The sequence below is a fragment of the Vicia villosa genome, unplaced genomic scaffold (assembly GCF_029867415.1).
Source record: "Vicia villosa cultivar HV-30 ecotype Madison, WI unplaced genomic scaffold, Vvil1.0 ctg.001616F_1_1, whole genome shotgun sequence".
NCBI lineage: Eukaryota > Viridiplantae > Streptophyta > Magnoliopsida > Fabales > Fabaceae > Vicia > Vicia villosa.
This window is the reverse complement of record NW_026705674.1, coordinates 222853-228393: the sequence shown is the minus strand read 5'-3', so window position 1 is coordinate 228393 and position 5541 is coordinate 222853. Positions and strand designations below refer to the sequence as shown.

The following is a 5541-nucleotide window of genomic DNA, read 5'->3' as shown; positions in this document are numbered from 1 at the left end:
GAATTTTTAACATGTCCAACAACATGTTACAACATCCTGGTAGACATGTTAAAGCATTATCCAAATCTCATTCATCAAATGGATATGTCATTATTATGGTGAGCATATGGTCATATAAAGCCTTTCTGCTATAAAATGTTCGGAGATAAAAAATCTTCAATTCATCCTAAGGCTGATCAGGTGAACAAAAAAGGGAGTGTTGAAAATAGGGATCTTAACCTTATTTCTCATACTTCCCTGGGAAACTATAATGGTGAAGACCGGTACTTTGATAGTGGGTGCTCTAGACACATGACATGAATTCAGGAATTGTTGGTGAATATCAGGCCCCATCCCTCAGGTTCTGTCAGGTTTGGTGATGGATTTCAAGGTGAGATAAAAGGAGTTGGAAAATTGACGTGTGTTGGTTCCCCGAGCCTTGAAAATGTTATATTTTTAAAGGGATTAACTGCTAATCTCATTAGCATTAGTCAACTATGTGATCAAGGTTTGTTAGTTTACTTCTCAAAGTCTGAATGTCTATTCAAAGAAAAGAAGGATATTGTTCTCATGAAGGGCATTAGATCCAAGGACAACTGTTATTTGTGGGAATCTCAAGTTACTGCATACTCCTTCACTTGTCTGATAACCAATGAAGATGAAGTAAAACTATGGCACCAAAATCTTGGACATCTTAGTCTAAAAGGGCTGAAAGATGTCTTATCTATAGGAGCTATCAAGGGAATGCAAGAGTTGAAGATCAAAGAAGGGAAAGTCTGCTGTGAGTGTGAAACTATAAATCAAATCACGATGTCACACACAATGTTGCAACATCATACTACATCCAAAGTTTTGGAACTTCTTCATATGGATATAATGGGACCTATGAAGATAGGAAGCATGGGTGGAAAGAGATATGTCTATGTGGTCATAAATGATTTTTCAGGGCATACTTTGATGCATTTTCTTAGAGAGAAACAACATGTTTTTGAAATTTTCAAAAATCCATATCTTACCATTCAAGAAGAGAAGAAAAGGGGTATTGAAAATATTAGGAGCTACCATGAAAAAGAATTTAAGAATGCAAATTTCTCTGAATTTTATGCTTATGAAGGTATCAGCCATGAGATCTCTTGTCAACAGGGTAGACTTGTTGAGAAAAAGACCAGGTCCATAAAGGAATCAACTAAAGTTATGATTTTTGCTAAAGAATTACCTTTGGAGTTTTGCGCCGAAGCTATGACTACAATTTACTACGTTCATAATAGAGGCACTTTGAGAGGAGGTACTTCAACTACTCCTTATGAGTTATGGAAAGGGAAAACGTCTACTGATAACACGATTTTATATCTTATATTTAGCTTGAAATCCATAGATATTTATAGCATTTTCCGTTTATTATATTGTTTTATTATGATATTACGCGAGTTTTTGCTTTGTTTCAGGTTTTACACTCTTATTGTGACTATTTGTGAAAAGGAGAAGAAATGGAGCTAAAACGACCACTATTTATGCCTAAAAGATGAAAAATGGGTGCTGAAGTAAAATGGGAGTGCAAATAAGGCCCAAATATGCTAAAGAAGACCTAAAGGCCCACTGAAGATCAAATGTGCGTGGCCCAAACCATCCCCGCAAGTGGAGACGCACGTCTCCAACGTTCTGCTGCCACGTCACCAAAAGGGAGACGCACGTCTCCATTCCCCTACTTTTTCTCCACTTGAGACGCACGTCTCAAGTCATTCAAAGGAACTTCCTGAAGAAGCGGAGACACACGTCTCTAAGCCCAGTATGAAAAGCTCCCTCATTTCACGGATTCCAACTGCAAAGCCTCGCCTATAAATAGAGGCAGATACTTCACTTCAACCTGTCCGATTTCCTGCTAACGAAGTGCTGCCGAAATTGTACCGTGCCTTATATTTTTCTGCCTTCCTTTAATTCAAACAGTTATTTTCTCACAACGATTTCTACACCGGAAATTGTTGTGAACCTTTTATAAATCTAGCCTTACGTTAGATTTATCGCCTTTTATTTTCCTTGTTTTATTTTTCGTCCGTTTAATTTCCGAAGAACGATCCAGCTAACCTGTGGTGGAAGTTCAGTACTCGAAGATTCAGTTTCAATTTATTTAAATCAGATTTAATATTTACTGCCTTTATTTATATATTTATTTGCATGATATATTATATGTCAATTAACATGCCTTTTATTATAAGCCAAATTAATTTATGCATGCTTAACCGTATTAATATGTCTGGCTAAATTACTAAGGTATCGGTATGTAAAGTAAGTTAACTGTGGGATCCGAAATAAATTGGCTTAATTATGTTTTGTTAACTATCACTTGTTTTTGGTTTGTATGTCTAATTTAATTACTAAGTCTTAAGAACAATAGAGCGAAAGTTTGAGGTCTTAAGACGATCAAAGGTTAAAATCAATAGAGCGAAAGTTTGAGATCTTTAACTGGATAGTAGACATAGGATATTAGTTTTAAGGACGGCGAAAGCGTATTAAAACTAATTGGGACTTATTTATTTTCAAAAATTGTTTTTACACCCGAGTGGGATGGCAAAAGCGTACGTTAGGGATATTAACTTGTTCTGAGTCAACAGAGCGAAAGTTTGAGATTAGGAGATTTAAATAGATAACAACTTCATAAAACAAGCATTTTATTAATTACGTTGTTTCCAAAAAGCTTTTCTAAAATCTAATGGGATGGCGAAAGCGTACATTAGGATTAGGATAGTAATCTAAATCAACAGAGCGAAAGTTTGAGACGAGGATTTTTAACCAATTGAATTAGTAAAGATTTTTAATTAAATTATGCAAAAGCCAATGGACCTTCGGATCACCTTAAGTTAAACGAAATACATACTGATATCTGTCTTTTATTATATTCTTTATTTGTCACAATCACTCTCCCTTAGGAACAATCAAAATATTAGTAGCCCTAGCTTTACATTGTAACCTTAGATAACGGTAGATCGATTCATAGTCCCTGTGGATTCGATATCTTTTAAAACTACACGACACGACTGTGCACTTGCAGTCATCAGATTTATAGACACGTAAAGTCGCGATCAAGTTTTTGGCGCCGTTGCCGGGGATTATTTAAGTCGATATCGTAACTCACTGTTACACCGTAGAGACTAGGGAAATTCTTTCCTTTCTTTCTGAACGATTGTATGCCAAATACTCGTTCACAAGGAGGAGATTTAATACAACGAATTAACGAGATCGAACGTTTCATTAACGTCAAACGTCGAGCTCGCAATCTTCCCGAAGTAGCACCAATTCCGATTAATCAGGAATTGACTTTTACTGATCAAATCAATCAAATCACCCCAAAGTTAGAGATGGCTGCTCTTCGTCCTCTTAGAGACTATACCGCTCCTTCACGCGCTGAACCGCACTCAAGTATCGCACCACCTGCGATTGAGGCAAACAATTTCGAACTGAAACCTTCGTTGGTCCAAGCTGTTCAACAGAATCAATTCTCTGGAAGCCCTGCAGACGACCCCAACCTCCATTTATCTGTGTTCGTGCAATATGCCGACACTGTCAAAGCTAACAACGTTAGTTCCGAAGCCATTCGATTACGTCTCTTTCCTTTCTCCTTGAGAGATAGAGCTAGAGCGTGGCTTCAATCCCTGCCTTCTAATTCCATAACTACATGGGACGAATTGAAGAGAGTATTCTTAGCGAGATACTTTCCGCCTAGCAAAACTGCTATGCTAAGAGGTCAAATCAACGGATTTACCCAGAAAGATAACGAATCACTCTTCGAAGCTTGGGAACGTTACAATGACATGCTTAGACTATGCCCTCATCATGGACTCGAACCATGGCTGATCATCCATACTTACTATGGTGGTCTCCTATATAACACTAAAATGACTATAGATGCCGCTGCTGGCGGAGCATTAATGGACAAACCTCATGATGAAGCATACAACCTCATAGAGAACATGGCACAAAACCATTACCAATGGGGTGGAGAACGAGCCGCTCTAGAGAAAACCCAAACCAAAGGAGGAATGTACGAAGTAAGTGGTATAGACCGCGTTAACGCTAAAGTAGACGCTTTAACTCAAAAGATCGAGAACTTAACCATCACTCCTTCAGCCACCGCTGCTGCTGTAGCACCTAACTGCGAGATTTGTGGATTGACTGGACATGTAGTTGCCGAATGTCAACTCTTGACTGGAGTCCCATCTGATCAAGTAAACTATGCTCAAGGAAACCCTTATTCTAACACGTACAACCCTGGATGGAAAAACCATCCGAACTTTTCTTATAAAAACAACAACACGTTGTACGCACCTGGACAAGCACCTGCTGTACCACCTGGCTACCAAAAAGCGCCTGTAGCTGCTCAAAACACCCCTAGGAAGTCAAATCTAGAAATCATGATGGAGAAATTTATAGCTTCCCAACAACAAACCAATAAGGACTTCCTAAATCAAAACATCTACAATAGCGAGCAACTAAAACAACTATCGAACAAAGTAGATGCCTTAGCTACGCATAACAAAATGTTAGAAACTCAAATCTCACAAGTAGCTCAACAACAAGCACCTACTGCTGCCCCTGCTGGCATGTTTCCTGCTCAACCATAACCTAATCCTAAAGGACATGCGAACGCGATAACACTACGAAGTGGAACGAACTACGATGGACCTATTGATCCTAGAACTCAAAACGTACCCATGTCCCAACAAGAGCCAAAGGAAACCCAAAAGACATCAACCGATGATCAAACTGCTAAGACTGATGAGAGCAATAACGAAGTGGAACCTGAAAAAGAAAAACCTTACGTTCCACCACCACCTTATAAGCCACCAATTCCTTACCCTCAGAGATTAGCTAAATCAAAAACCGAAGCGCAATTTAAAAGATTTGTAGAACTTCTGAAACAATTAAACATAACCATACCGTTCACAAAAGCCATAACTGAAATGCCTTCGTACGCTAAATTCCTAAAAGAAATCCTATCAAACAAAAAGAAACTCGAGGATAACGAAACTGTAACGCTTACCGCTGAATGTAGCGCTATCATCCAAAATAACATGCCTCCAAAACTGAAAGATCCTGGTAGTTTCTCTATACCCTGCGTAATAGGAAAAACCATCATAGAGAAAGCCCTGTGCGATTTAGGAGCCAGTGTTAGTTTGATGCCTCTTTCAACCTGTAAGAAACTAAATCTGGGTAAGCTTAAAGCAACGAGAATGTCTCTTCAACTAGCTGACCGTTCAGTCAAATACCCTGTAGGAATGTTAGAAAATATCCCTGTTCGTGTAGGTCAATTCTACATCCCAACTGACTTCATCATTATGGAGATCCAAGAAGATTCTAACATCCCGATCATATTAGGAAGACCATTCTTAGCAACCGTTGGTGCAATTATAGACGTCAAGCGAGGAAAGCTTACTTTCGAAGTAGGAGAAGAGAAAATAGAATTTATTCTTTCCCAATTCCTAAAAGCACCCTCTATAATTGACACATGCTGCTCTGCTGACATAATCGACGAGTGTGTTAATGAAATACAATCCGAACCAAATAAGG

General features: G+C 38.5%; 1 non-coding gene across 1 annotated transcript; it reads right to left on the bottom strand.

Moving 5' to 3' along the window:
* Positions 1 to 3707: 3707 nt before the first annotated feature.
* On the bottom strand, positions 3708 to 3814 carry LOC131636016 (small nucleolar RNA R71). Its single transcript, XR_009293927.1, has one exon. It is a non-coding gene; the product is annotated as a small nucleolar RNA R71 (small nucleolar RNA).
* Between the last annotated feature and the right edge of the window lie 1727 nt (positions 3815 to 5541).